The following is a 16,442-nucleotide window of genomic DNA, read 5'->3' as shown; positions in this document are numbered from 1 at the left end:
CTCACTTAGTTTACAAGGTCTAATAGTGATTGGTCTAGTTGATAGGATGGAGGAAATAGAAACATACTGGTAAATTACTTGTTTGGAAAGTGAGCTCTTCTTGTAGTTGAAATTGCATGTTTGGGCGGTAGGCTCTTTGTGCATGCATTGTACTAAAACTCCTAACAAGGTTGGAATCTCCTAACAGGGATTTAAAGTCTCATAATAGGGGCTCATATGTACTAAATATTGTAATAGAATCCTAATAGGGTCCATCCTCTAACAAGGATTTATATTAGTACATCATCTTGTGGGCATCATTCCCATTGGGGTTTTCCCTCTAATCAAGGGTTTCCCTAGTTAACATATCTTTTTTAATTGTTTATGTGCATTTTAATATGATTTTTTTTTTACTTTGGTTGAATGGTTAAGTTTATTTAAGGAAGATAAATGTTTTAATTGTTGGATAAGTGATTCATCGCCCCCCACCCCCCCAACTTTCTCAGTTATCTTGGTGGACTATTGTTTCTAACAAGAAAGCCTAGAGATTGTTTGTATGTAAATGAAGATGATGAGTCTGATGAAAGATTTTAGAGTTTGAGTGATGATGAGTTAGGATTTGTAGCTATAAAAGAATAAAATCCTAAAATAGAAGTCATAGAAGAGAAAGCCCTAGTTTTTTAGGTTGAAAAGAAAGATGATTGGATTATAGATAGTGGTTATTCACATCATATGACTAGTGACATGAATAAATTTATTAAGTTTAGTAGTCATCATGGAGGATTATCAGAGTTGGTAACAATGCAACTTGTCATATCTTGGTAATATGATCTATTACTCTTGATTGAAAGACTAACACATATGATGTCTACTTTGTTGATGGATTAAAGCATAACCTATTGATTGTTGGACAGTTGGTTGATAAGGGATATCAATTATATTTCATAGAGAAAACATGGATTATCAAGGATAAGGATGGTAAGTTGATTGGAACTAGTACAATATCTAGAGGTAATATTTTTCAGCTGAATGCTACATAGATGACATGTTTGGTTGCAAAAGTGGATAACTGTTAGTTGTGGAATAGAAGGTTTTGTCATATAAACTTTGATAATATTGTAAAGGCTAGTAGTAAGTGTTTAGTATTTAGTATTTTTGGAAGTAAGTGTTACATAAAGAGAGATGATGATATTGGAAGTTTTATGCAAGAAGCAATGAAGGTATGTTCCTTGGTTATTCATTGAAAAGAAAAGATTATAGATGTTTTAATCAAAGAACTAAGACTATTGTTGAGTGCACAAATGTAAAAGTGGATGAAAAGTTTGGATTCAAAGAAAGAATGCTAGATTATAATTCTGATAAAGAAGAAGCTAATCCTAAGTCAATCATAGAAAATGTTGAAACTTTCTTTGAGGATAATAATGATTTATAGAATGATGTTCAAGTTGTGGAATAGAGAGAAGAACCAAGATCTGAACCTATAAAAGAAGTAAGAGTTGAGTCAGTAACGCCTACAACTAACAAGGAATATGACAAAGAATCACCCTAGTAATCAAATTATTGGAACCAAAGAAAAAGGAGTTATGAAAAGAAATATAATACATGAAGAATTGTGCTTGATTTCTCAAGTTGAACCGAAGAATGCAGATGAGGCATGCAAGGATGATCATTGTATTCAAGCAATGAAGGAAGAATTCGATCAAACTATGAAGAAAAAGACACAGGGATCAATTCCTAGACCTAAAGTTAATAATATTATAGGAACTAAATGTGTTTTTAAAAACAAGATGAATGAACAAGGTGAGGTTGAGAAATAAATCAAGATTGGTATATAAAGGATATTCACAACAAGAAGGTATAGACTATGTGTAATGCCTACCCCTAGTTGACTTTTCATATTGGATTACCAAATTCTTTTAGGCCATATTTATGATTCTGTTTCATGATTATCAATACTTGGTTACCATATTTGATTAGATGTTATTTCATATTCAGTTGATATTTTTGATGAGCTACTTGATACTCAATCATTTCATGTGTTCAGGATTATGCTTTTGATGATGATACATGTATGTTCATATAGTGATTTCAATTATTTTGTGATGATAGATAGATAGATGATTTATATGTAGTTCTATGGTTACTTACCCCATACTGGCATGTGTATGGTGTACTTGTCTATTTTACTTTATGATTGACATTTATGATGTGGTTGGGGGAGGGAGTCGTAGTCACCTATTATTCGAGATCTACATTATGCACCTCTTCCCACCATTGCCTATTTAGTTTAGATGATATGTATATGTACATGCTCATATTTTATGCAGACTGTAGGTACCAGGTATCGACTTCTGTGAATTGCCAAGATGATCGTGCCCTATCGCAGTATCTTAATGGTAAAAGAGGGGAGATAATTCTTGAGTCCAAATCCTAACCTAAGCCAATTGTCCTAGAAAGTAGGACACGTATCTGAGTTATTTACCCGTTCGAATTCGTCAAGTGAGGTGAATTCATGATTTGACCTTGGAGTTTGAATCTGTGCTTTGTCCTTTAGTTGAGTTTTCATATTTGGTTTTATGGGTCTGTTGTGATTTTTAGTTGTAATTAAATCATATTAAAAGATAATTTAATGAATTAATTTAATGAAAATTTTATAAAATAAAATTCAATATTTAATTAATTGAGAAATTAATTAAATAAAAGAATTAAATTTAAAAGATTTTATTAAAGTTCTAATTTTGGTATATTTATATTTATTTAATTTATTAATAATTTATTTAGGAGTTTCATTTTAATAATAAACTCTAAATAATATTATTAGTTGAATTAATAAATATATTATTAAAAAATGTCTCGTGGTTTAATAAGAGATAGAAAGGAATTGATTTAATACAGATATTTTAATTAAATTGCAAAAAGGTAGCACATGAAAATTAAAATATAATAAAGCAATAAATGAAAAGGGGTTTCGCATGATTGCACAATTGAAGCCCTAATTTGGGGAAAAACTCTTTATTAGGAAACTAGAGCTCATTCCTCCACATTCGGGTTTGGAGGAGACGATTTTTGAGAAAAGGGTATTCGAAAGAAAAATATTTGGTTGCAAGTTCTGTGTGTCCATTCAAAATTAGAACCATGTAGGATCTTTTGGGTTTTGCGTAGTAGTTCTTTCATTGAAATATATGTCTTCTCCATGTTTGGATAAAATTGTTTTCAAAATTTTAATTGGGTGGAAACCCTTGTTTGTGAATCTACTGTTCTTTATTTTCAAAGACGTCTGTGATTGAATTTCATCTTTTTTTGAAACCCTTGTTCGTTAATTTGAGATTGGAAACCCTCGTTTGATTTAAATTGGGTGATTCGTAATAGATTTTAAAAATTAGGAGGTGGGTTTTGAAAAGAAAACCTATTTTGTTTTATAGGTTATGACTATTTAATCCGGGTTGCTATACCAGGTATATATTGGAAATTATCAAAAATAAATAAAAATTTATAATTACCACAATAATTTATAATTACTGTGATAACTATAAAAATATATAATTATAAAAAATGGTCTTATAGGAGGGGCATGTTTTATTTTGTTGTTTAAAAAAAATAATTACAAATATAATTGTTTTGATGCGTGGGGGCCGCCACCTCCCCACCCACCTTTCCTCCTCCCTTCTTTTCATTGTCGATGACAACATGCCCGCCACGACATGCTTGATGCTGACAAGACAAGTACTGCTAACGCAGATAGGTGAGTTTTTTATCATAATTTTTTTTGATTTAGTTTTTTTAATATATATTTATTATTAAATATTAACTTTATTAAATATTCAATGTTTGAATACAAGTTTTTAGAAAATTTAAAATATTAATTTTTATTAAATAATAATTGTATTAAAATGTTATTATTATTATTTTATTAATATTATTATATTAGTTAATGTAGTAATTATTTATTATTAATAAATAATTAATGCCGATAGGCATTCTGCAATGGTAGAATGGGTGGAGTGTGATGGTGTGAGCGTGTTAATGTTAACATTTATTCTTTTAGGTTAAATTTGACATCCATCTACATGTCAAAAGTTTAAATCTTATTATAAATAGAATATACTTTTAAAAATAATTAAGTAAATATCCCATAAAATAGTTGTATAAATTATTATATTTGGAGATATAAATCATCCATTTTTTTAGAAATTAAAATAAAAAGCTTAAGTTAGTAAAAAAAAAAAAAAAAAAGATAAAGGAAATATAAATAATCTTAGATGTAGTAAATTAAATTATAATTATTTTGTAGTGAATATTATTTATCTTATTAGTAATTTAATAATAATTAGTATTAAAAATTTGATAATATTTAATAAATTTTAATAATAGTATTAAATCATAGGGTGTTATAATTGTAAATATTCGAATAGATATGTTTTCAAATTGTTTTCTTTAAGAGAACTTTCTATTTGAGATTTGGGGTGTTATTTCTAAAAGCTAGATTCAAATTATAAGAAATTGATTTTTTATTCTTTTGAGAATTCAAAAGAAAACTTTATCAATTATGATTACTAATCGAGGAACGAAAATATAAACCCTAGTTGTAATCAAAGACCCTATCGAATCTTGTGTCTTGAAGATGAAAATGAAAACTTGAAAACCTATAAGTGAAAATTGAACCTTTGTGTTTTCAAAACCTAATAAATTGATAAAGTTACATTGTATTTACTTTATGTGATGTGTTGTTAATTGTTGTTGGGTTTAGGTTGACTTAGTACTTTGACCAAATTAGGATGTTTACCAGAGGCTTGGGAAGTTTTGTTATGTGATGATGTTATGTATATGACCTTTTATACTCGACCATGGTGATGTGTCACATATTTTCTATGATGAGTTTGTTTAGATGTTTGTGGGGCTTTCTAGTTTCTTGTGTAGAACTGAGATGAATGGTGTGACTTTTCTGGTGTAACCTTTGAGTCTTCGATCAGTTATCTTTTGATGCTTTCTAGTTGCTTGTATAGAATTGAGGTGATTATGTGATTTTTCCTGATGTAACCTTTAAGTTTTTGATCAGTGGTCTTTTGGATGCTTTCTAGTTGCTTATATAGGACTGAGATGATTATTGTCATTTGTCTTGTAGTACTTTCCAATTTCTTGTATAAGACTAACGTGATATTGAGATTGGTCTTTAGGTGCTTTCTAGTTGATCATAAAAGACTGAGTTGAATACTATGTATTATCTATAGGTGATTTCTAGTTGCTTGTAAAGGAATGAGGTGATTCTATGATTTTTACTTTTTTCTGAGCCTAGGGTAGGTAATCTGTGTATGTTGGGAAGTGGCTTGCAATGGAGGCCAGAGCCCAAAGTGGCTGCCTGGGTAACCCATTGTAATTTGTTTTAATAAGTGATAACATTTCATTAAATGGGTTTAAAATTAACTAATAAGAGTCAATATTTTTTCTCGCCCATGCCTTGAGTGCTAGTACATGCTAGGATAGGAGTAGAGAGGATCCTTGGTTGCAACCTTGCTTTGTTAGTATGCCTTATCTATACAAAAGGATACTAGTGTCACATAGAGACACTATGGGGCTGGAGTCCAGAGAGGTTGCTAGGGTAGCCTTAGAGTTAGCTCATGTGATGACACTTGCCCACATACATAGTAGATTTCCTACATGTCTTTGTTGACTCTAGGATTAGACACTAGTACATTTTACCTCATTTTTTGACAAATATTGGTCAAAATTTTGACCTAGGTTGTTTGAAATTTGGACCAACGAATTGGTCAAAGTTTTTCTCATCAAAATTTTGACCAACTTACTAGTTGGTCAAAATTTTGACCAATACGTTGGTCAAAAACTTTCAAAATTGTTGGCACAATTTCTGCCAAGCATTGGTCAAAATTTTGACCAATGCTGCGGGCAGAAAACTGCAAAGCATTGGTTGAAATTTCAACCGATGCTTGGTAGAAAACTGCCAAGCATTGGTCAAAATTTTGACCAATGCTTGATAGAAAATTGCCAAGCATTGGTCAAATTTTTTTTTGAGGCATTCCATAAAACAGTTCACATGCCTTGCCTATGATTTGACATTATGCATGCATCCTGCACTCTCTCATCCAGTTGATGGATTACAAAGAGTGATTTGAAACGATGATGCTAAAAAATACACACAATCAAATCCAAAATAAACTTTCATTACAAATGGATTGTGGAAATCTGATATTGTTAATTTTGCATGCAAGTCTACCAGGACAATCACAACTTAAATGTATATATAATCTCATCAAATCTATTATATATATATATATATATATATATAGACCAGGACAATCACAACTTAAACGTATATATAATCTCATCAAATCTATTATATATATATATATATATATATATATATATATATATATATATATATATATATATATATATATATATATATATATATATATATATATATATATATATATGTATGTATGTATTATAGATTTGATGAGATTATATATACGTTTAAGTTGTGATTGCCCTGGTAGACTTGGATGCAAAATTAACAATATCAGATTTCCACAATCCATTTGTAATGCAAGTTCATTTTAGATTTGATTGTGTGTGTTTTTTAGCATCATCATTTTAGATCACTCTCTGTAATCCATCATTAGCCGGATGAGAGAGTGCAGGATGCATGCAAAATGTCAAATCATAGGTAAGGCATGTGAATTGTTTTATAGAATGCCTCAAAGAAATGTGGTCTCTTTTAACTTGCACCATAGACCGATAGTCTTTATCTTTGTTATGGGCTCCTATCCCCTATGTGAGTGTTGATGTAGAAGCTAAAGCAAAAAAAAAGTGAAAGTGTGTTGAATAAGGTTTCTAATCTCAACTTGGTCAACATTTTTTATTTAAGGGCTATGGACTGGGCAATTCTTCAATGTCCAATTAGGGGGTAGCATTGCATCCTCTTTAACTATTACATGTATAGCCCTAGGAGGAAATAGGTTGTTGGCTACTTTTCTTGGCCTTGCACTTTCTTCTTCATGAGTTTTTCTAAAACACATCTCTACATCCATCCCCAAATTCAAGAATTCAAGCAATTTGGCAATGCATCTATTTGTTGCAAAAAAAAAATACCCATTTCTTGTTTTAGTTTCTAATAGGTCTTGGTCAACTCTTTGATTTGGAGAGAAGGTTTTCATCATGGTAGCAGCACATAAAACATCTCAAGGCAAAACTGAAGATGAAAATGAGTACAAGCATACGGTTGACTTACCTCAGACAAGCTTCACCCTCAAAGCCAATTCAACAACACATGAACTAGAAATATAGAAGCTGTGGGATGAGAAATAAATATTAAATAGGGTTGCAAAAAAGAACAAAAGGGGATACTTTTACTCTTCATGATGGTCCCCCTTATGCCAATGGAAATTTACATATTGGGCATGAGTTGAACAAGATATAACTGAAAGATTTTATCAACAAATATAAGCTACTTGAAGGGTATAAGGTGCACCATGTGCCTGGTCCCTCAATTTGAAACTTGCTCTAGAGTATATATGAAGCTGCACAGATTGAAGTATTTGGGCAAAAAATAATTTATGGCCACATTTTTAGAGGCCAAAAACTAGTTCATCAGAGTCCCTCATCTAGCATGGCTTTGGTTGAGGCTGAGTTAGAGTATCCAAAGGGACACATATCAAGAAGTGTTTATGTTATATTCAAAGTGGTTAAAATAGCAGACACAACTCCTAATTTTCTCAAAGGACTTCTACCCAGTTTGGTTTGGCTATTTGGACTACAACCCCATGGACAATTCCTACAAATGTTGCTATTACAGTCAATGATAAGCTTCTTTATGCAATGGTCTAGGTAAGAACAAAATCATATGTATATACTACTACAGGAGGTGTTAAAAAGCCTAATTTTGAAAGCAACCAACATATTGTTGTTGCAGCGGATTTAGTTAGTACTCTACACTTGAAGTGGGGGGTACTTGAGCTTAATGTGTTGGGAACATTTTGTGGTTTAGATCTTGAAAATTGTAATTATATCCATCCCTTAGAAAATAGGGAATGCCCTATTGTTGTAGGCGGAGATTACATAACAAAAAAATCTAGAACAAAGCTAGTTCATACTACCCCAGGCTATGGCCAAGAAGATTTTTTTGATTGGCATGAAATATAAGCTTCCAGTATCATCTCCTATAGATGATAATGACAAATTTACTGAAGAAAGTGAGGAGTTTGCTGGTTTGGATGTCTTCAGTGATGGAAATGTGGCAATTGTCAAGAGCTTAGATGAGCACTCATTTCTTATCATGGAAGAAGCATACAAACATAAATATCCTTACGATTGGAGGAGAAAAAAGCCTACAATATTTAGAGCAATAGAATAGTGGTTTTCCTCTATTGAGGGATTCAGGCAAGTGGGTGCAAGAAAAATTATAATGCCTCTTTCCCCTCTTTCTTTTTGTGCTCTCATCTGATTAATGATTTATTTTATAAGAAGCATCGAAATCAATGTCTTACCACATCCTATTTCCAAATAAACAAGTGTATTCTTTTCCAAGGCCTTTTGAAGTACTTCCAATTGATATCTGCAAACAATCATCTTACTTAGGCAACTTAACTACATTAATCAACTTAAGATCCTAACTTTCTATTTTCAATTTGCTAATGAGAAATTATGTATTCTTTTAAAACTTATAAAATTCAATTAGAAATTCAAGTACCAATCCCAACAACGACATGGTTGCAGAATGGTAGAGGTGGGGGTACTTGGGTACTCAAGCACTCAGTGTACACTTGATATTGACACTCTCATCTTTAACAACAATGCCAAGACAAACTTCAATTTTTTGATTCACTTTCAAAACACCCTGCAAAGTAACACCACCAAAATCTGCGTTCCATCACCTAGAAATATGCACCAAAATCCTTTTCAATTGACATGGCAATAGCCACAATCATGGTGATGATACATGTTCAAGCCCTATAACAATATATTTAAGGCCAACAACATACAAGAAATTGGTACATTAATCATTGGATAAGACAACATGGGTACATTAATCATTCAAGATATAGTAATAAAAAAGATACAATAATAAAAAAGATTCAAGATGATATCCATGAAATGTACATTTACAGTCAAGCCCTAGAAGCATTCTAACAAGATCTTAGGATAGCACTTCAACATGGATGATCGCTAATTGCTTAAATCTCATTTCATGATAGCACTTTGGAGTTAAATGCAGGTTATCCAATGTCATTGCTGGAGGATTGGATGTTGAAGAGGGCCCTGAAATAGTTAGAAAATATCGAAGGCATTAAATTTCATGGTGCAATTTTTGCTAATGGTACTATTGCTGCTTTGATGGAAGTTATTGATGTCTCAGAGAATGAATTTTTTTATGGAGTTTTGATGGATTAGAACACCTCTTAGTATAGGTCTCCAAATGGTTCAAGTTTTTGGGTTGTGCTCCTATGCAGAATGCTACTTCATGAGTTGTGGGTACTATCTTTTAAGGTAGGTTTCTTGTTTTCTCTATGGTTTCTTTGAGTTTGCTAGATTTTTTGACAAAATTACATTTTTTTTCATGGAGATTGTACATTTGTTCATATTTTGGTATGGCTGTCTATAGTATTGCATAGAGTGGGAGCTATGGGTTCTATGGCATTTCTTTAGTTTGTAAGGCTTTGGTGTTATGGTTGTAATGTTAATTACTGTGAGTGACTTTGATACTAGCATAGTTACCACTATAATATTGTATTTGTTTTCAAATGTTGCTAGGCTGGGGCCACATATTCATTCACATTAATATAATTTTAAGGAAAAACAATGTGAATTACACGAGATACAAGAAAAAGGGCATATACATTATTAATGCAACTTGATCAATTACTATTAGTCTTCAGAATATAATTAGGAACATTTTAAATTTCCTCTACACTAGACATTTAAAAGCCTCAAAACCCTTGAATTAATCATGATGTATTGGACAACATCTACTAATGCCATAAGAAAGAAATTGCAACTAGAGAGAAATAGATTACCTCTAATAAAATTTTATTCATGATACTGCCATCACAATTGACAAAATCCACATCTTCAAAAGACAATACACATTGATGAAGAAGCCTTAGCATTTGATCCATCACAATGCTAACCTGGAATAGAAAAAGACATTCAAATTAATATAAATGCAAAATTATTTCCTTTTTTCTTGCATACATTGACAATTTTGATTCTAATATTAACAGACATCATTAGACAATATGTAAGATCCTTTAAAAGTGTTAATTAACACCATTATAAATTTATCAAAACAAATGTGAATTCTAAGTTAAAGATATGGAAGATCATACACACTATTGTAAAATCATTGCTAGAGATACGCGGGGATGAACAAAAAGTGTAGGCTATCATATATGAAAAATAAAAAAATGAAAATGGGATTATAGAATCCTACAATTTTGAGTAAATAGTAAATATGTACCTACAAATGGCTGATGAAAATAAACATCCCATGTATGCACAGGTTTAAAAGCTATATTACATATTTTTTTGATATATGCATGATATATTTATTTAAACCTTCAACACTATGATGAGCTATATTTAAACCTTCAACACTATGATGAGCTATAATGTATGTCACATAGTAGGCATTAAATCCACCTATCAACTATCTTATGTTTTAGTAGGAAATTCACCATTTGTTTGAAAATCCTATCCTTCAAAAACTGATGCTATCATATGACAAAAAGATTTAGTGCTACATTCAAAAAAAGAAAATATTTAGAAGACAATGCATAATCTTACAACCGCAAAATTGCATGCACTAATAATTAAATGTTGATGCTCATACTTATGGCATACTCTTGGGAAAGCTGCTGAAGCATCTAAGTTGCTGTAGCATCTTGGGTTTGGATCTAAGTCACTATAGCATATTTCGTTAACCTATTTGAATATGAATGGAAATAATTGTTGTTGGAAAGAATAACAAACCTAATTCTGGTTACTGGATGATGATGCTAGAGGATAATGATTTTTTGTGTCATTTTCATTACGCTCTTCTTGAGTTGGATGTAGAAGAAGGAGCCCTTATTTTTCCATAAACCAAGAGGAGATTTCTAGTCACCAAGAGTATTCCAAACATGTTGCTCAATGAAGATGAGGTGTAAATTTTGTGTATAAAACAAGTGAGGTAAAAAATAGTGCAAAGATTAACATAATTTCAATTAGGGAATTACTGCATGTTTGTAACCTCTTCTGTTTTGTACAGTTTTTTAATTTGGAGTGTGGTAGAATTTGAAGGGAAATATTATAGAAGAAATATGTATAACCATCAATATATTTAAATCCCTTTTACTTTACTCTACTTTGTGGTAATTATTAAACTGTAGCAATGGCCCCATATTAGAGAAGGCTACAAATGCTTATTTATGGAACTTCTTGTCCTTTAACCATTTCATGTGAACTTCACACATTATTTAAGTTGGCTTAATTCACAATTAACATCATCAAAGGAAAGATTTAAGTACAACCTAGATAAGTAGCCGCATAGGAGGATAGTGTAATAGAGCATGTAGTATACTCTTATGTGTAGCCAAAACCTAGTTATCAGAGCTAGATAAGCAACTATATAGGACCACCCATAAAGTACTCTCATATTACTGATCATGGACTATATAAATGTGATGGTATTCTAATAAAGATTTAACTGGAAACCCTATTATTTATAGTGGTTTTTCAATAGTTTTGAACAAACTCTGATTTTTTTTTCACTTTTTGGAAATACATACAGAATATGAGAAGCCATAGATACATACTTCTCAATTATTTCAGCTAAAAAGTTATAATCTATCTATTCTGCATATTAGTTTATAATTATTCTTAATGTTGAAAGACATGACATTGTTCTTGTGCCTAGACCAACATAATCATGACACGTTGAATTTGGTGGCAAGCAATCTCTGGTTATCAACATATGTTTCTCCCTATGGAGAGGAAAGTTATTTAATACTACTACCTAAAGCAAATATAATAATATAGATATCTAAACATTGTCATATTTATTGACAATGTGATTGTGCTTATTTTCTCCAAGATGTTTAGCTTTCTCATGCTTGCTACTCAAGGTAACTAATGAATTCTTGATGTTATTTCAGGTTCATCTCTTAAAGAATATCTACTATTCTCTTTATCTATATTTGACATTTCTAAGTTAATAGGTAGTTAAAACATAGGCTTGCCCATATAGAATTTGATGAGATTTGAATTAGGTCTCTAAATATAGTTTTTGATCACAATATACTAAACTTTAAACTTAAGAATATACAAAATGATATGGCATTGATATGATATTGGCAGGAGTCTATTACATGGACCACACAACTTGGGTTTGGATCTAAGTCATTGTAGCATCTTTCATTAACCTATTTGGATATGAATGGCAATAATTATTGTTGGCAAGAATAAAAAATCTGATTTTGGTTAAACGACGCAAAAAATCATCATCCTCTACATCCAACTAGGAAGGTGTATTCAAAATTACATGCTCTTTGATATTCATAAGTTGTGCTGCAAACAACTAGGGGCCATGCATTTCCTCTATGATAACTATAGTTGGTGTAGGCACTCTAAAGAGAGACACATCTTCTTCACCATAAATCTAAGTAGCAAAAGCCTTTTTTAGTGCAAATTTATCTGCCCAGCCAAAAAGACACAAGATTACCTCTGTTGTTATCCCAATCCATCAATAACACAAGAAAAAATAGTGTTTTGCAAATAGCAAGTTATTGTTACCCTGACCAATCACTGGCACAAATAAATAGTGTTTTGCAACTACTAGCCAATTAGTAATGGTCTGCAAGGACAAGACAAGCTTCTAAAATTGGAATCACCACATTAGCTTCACAAAAATGCCTCATCTAGCCTACAATTTCCTTGGTATGCATGCCAATGATTCCAAATAATTCCAACCACAAAATACATGCCTCACTTGATGTCATAATTAATTCATACCAAAATACAACTCTTACCCAAATTCCAAATCCAACTCTTTTACCAAAACTAGAAGCATTTCATTCCCCAATTTCATCCAATTCTATAACTAGAATGATAAGCACTACCATGTCCCCATCCTAGTACATCCCTAAAACTATTAGAAAATAAATAAGACAATATGATTTTCTAGGAAATTGGTCCATATGTAGAGTCTTACAATAGAACTTTGTGAGCAATCCTAATTATTATGGAATGAAAATGAGTAGACATTTGCAAGTTAAAAAATAATGATCAGTTATATAATTACTAGTAGAATGACAATGATTAGTACCATTATAAAGATAAACTGCCAAACAATTAAGAGTTAGCAGACAACAATCAAGATCTAAGACAATACTAATAATCAAAACCATACCAATCAACAATCAAGGCAAATAGTGATTAAAGAAAAATGGACAATAATATAGTTGTTAACCTAAATGAAGGGGTGTGAATAGAAATAGATAATAAAATTATAAGGAGAAAGTCTCCTCTTAAGGGACACCACTGGTCAAAGGAATAATTAAGTATAAACAAAGAAGGCTACAATGGAAAAGGAGGGGGGCAACAAATATACAAACAACAGTTATATTCAACAATCTGGAACATACAACTGCATATGATGAATAACAAAAAGGAAATACATAGTAATGGCATTGAATAAGAGCATGATAGAAGAAATAAAGATTAGTATTGCATCTACAATGAACCATAAGTATATACCAGTGTTAAAAGGATCAAACTATCAGTACTCCCCAACACCAACACAGAGAAACATCTGGACACTAACAACATTCAGCAAGAGACTATATCACAAAACTTCACAAAAAAATCAGTGCATTTATGCTGATGATTCATCAAGATTATTAAATAAAATTTGTATATATCAACATACATAATTCTTTACGCTTCAACAATGTGATTATTATTATTATGGATAGCTCAATAGCTTATAATGATGATCATGTAAATGTGTGCAACTGTTTGAATCCCATCTTGAATCCTAGAATGGACCGAAGGGTCTTTATGCTAGATTGCCAAGGAACCCATTTACAACCTCTTCTCAACTACACAAGATGGTGTGTGTTTTTAGGAAGATGAAGCAAATGTTAAAAGTAGGTACAAGCTACAAAGTGAGAAAGTTGTGGTAGACATCCCTCTTGGACTTGGTGTAGAATGACTAATCCTTAATCACTCATTATTTTTGTTTAAGAGGGTAGGTTGGTATTTTTAGGGAGAGGCAGAGTAATTCCTTGGAAGATAGGTGAATCCCAAAAGGGAATAAGGATAGGGTCTTGAAGCCATGAAGAAGTCTGGTTGTAAATAGGTTTCCATCTACCCTTACACAAGTAATTCCCCATCCTCCTTAGGGATAGTGATTAGGAGAGAAGTAAGGAATTGAGGCTTAAATATATTAACTATGAAATGTATTATGAACCATTAAGTGTTTCATAATTTAATATGAACCATTAACTGTTTTTGATCTATTGAGCTATACTCAATTGAATGCAAAGCCTTTTCTAACAAAAAGAAAATGGATACCTAATGTTGAGCATGAATAGAGGTCTCCTAGTTGTCCATTTATAGTGAAAGCATCTGAAATATTGGGCACACCTCCAGTTTCATTTGCATTAGCTTCAACTTCAATGGGATCACTAGTCCACCACTCCCCTATTCATTTATGTAAATGTAAAGTTTAAGCAGTTAGAGTAACTATTAAATGTAATGACTATCTAGTAGGAACACACAAGGAAAAGTCTAAGAGATTGAGAGCTACAAATCATTGGCATATAAATTCCTTATTGGAAATGACCCACTCTTTATATGTACAACATTAACTTATATTAATCTTGTAACAATAAAAAATGAAGAATTATTTCACAAACGGAGATATGGTATACCTTATCATCAAACATTGGAACTTGTTTTTTTATTGCTACACCATTATCTTTTGTTTAGAAGGGGTCCAGATCAACCCACATTTTCCCAACCAATGAAATTGTCTTCTGATCAAAAGCTATTATGTAGTCGAATAACCCAAGCATGGACTACACACTTCCAACTAAAAATACAACATTATGCAAATGAACCTGATATAATTGAACCATCAAAACAAATAAAAGTTATGCTAAAGAAACCGATATAATTGAACCATGCTGCACTACAAATCAAATACAAAATGAATGGGTAACAAGGTGACATGAAAATTAAATAAGATTGACCTTAGAAGGAATTAATTTTCCATAGCACATAGAACTAGATCAATCTTTTTCAGTTATACTATGTATGCTTTTTAAGCTCAAAAAAAGTGTTCAGACTTAACCTTGCCTCAAAGATCTTCACTAAGAAATAGACCAAGATGAAATGTTTGCCCAGAAGAGAGGAATTACTAGTATTACCATTTCTTAAAAAGAAAAAATGACTTATTTTTGAAGTAATTAAAAACCACTCCTAAGGGCTCATACATAGCTTTATGGTTTCACAATGAAGTAACCCTAAAACAAGGGTGTTACAATCAACTGGCAAAAGTCCCCCACCCCTCGATCGAACTACTTCATCAAACTTCACCCATGCCATGCATAGACTCATTCCCCTAATTTTTGCACCAAACTATTTTCTACTATTACAAATTTAGTAGGTTTATTGTGCTACTTTGACTAATATAAAGTTGCAGATTTTTCCTTCTAAGTTACCAAGGCATTACAAACATTTTCCATTAGTTTCTTCTTTCTTGTGTGAAACAAATCTTTTTATAGAAGTTATCAACTCTTCACTCTTAAAGCCTTCATAGTCTTCACTTACAGTAACTATCATTATATTTGGGCTTTCTAGAGGAACAAAATCCTCTCTTCCATAGCTACTGGGACTCCTCCCCATCTTTTCACTTCCACTCTTAACAACATTAATTAGTATTATCATCTTGTGCATACCTAGAATCAACTCTTCATAGTCTGTGTCACCTCTTTCTCCCATTAACACACACATGTTAGCTATATCTAGACCCCATCTGACATATAAGTACTTGCCATCACCAGATGTTAAGCAATATTCATAATAGGTTTACATATCATCAATACTTGCTAAGAATAATAAATCTGTTTGAATTGGAGAAGGAATGCATGCAAATCTTTTGATCTTGATTACCTCAAATCTTGAGACCTAGAAGCATGCAAAAGCAATATCTACAATCAAGAATTTTTTTGAGAATAAATGACACAACACCATGCACCTCTTATTCTCAGTTGCTTCAATAAATCATCTGCTCTGGAAGTCTACAAAAATCTGGAGGATAAAACTTAGAATATGTCAGTCACAGACTGAGATACTCTCTTAATAGTCAATTTTTTCTTTGGGCATCTGGAGTACTTTCTAACAAAACAAGTTGTGCCTACTGTTTCATCAGAAGGATTCAATTTTTATGTTAGGTAATCAACAAAAAA

At 31.7% G+C, this 16,442-nt stretch overlaps 2 pseudogenes; both read left to right on the top strand.

Moving 5' to 3' along the window:
* LOC149554002 (uncharacterized) overlaps positions 1-7,489 on the top strand; it is a 38,694-nt pseudogene extending 31,205 nt beyond the window's left edge.
* Positions 7,490-7,507: 18 nt separating this feature from the next.
* On the top strand, positions 7,508-9,284 carry LOC149554001 (isoleucine--tRNA ligase, chloroplastic/mitochondrial pseudogene; annotated as a pseudogene).
* The last annotated feature ends 7,158 nt before the right edge of the window (positions 9,285-16,442 follow it).

This window comes from Cupressus sempervirens, chromosome 6 (assembly GCF_028749045.1).
Source record: "Cupressus sempervirens isolate cs-2001-9-10 chromosome 6, ASM2874904v1, whole genome shotgun sequence".
NCBI lineage: Eukaryota > Viridiplantae > Streptophyta > Pinopsida > Cupressales > Cupressaceae > Cupressus > Cupressus sempervirens.
Note: the sequence above shows the minus strand (reverse complement) of the source record. Positions and strands in the feature narration are given on the sequence as shown.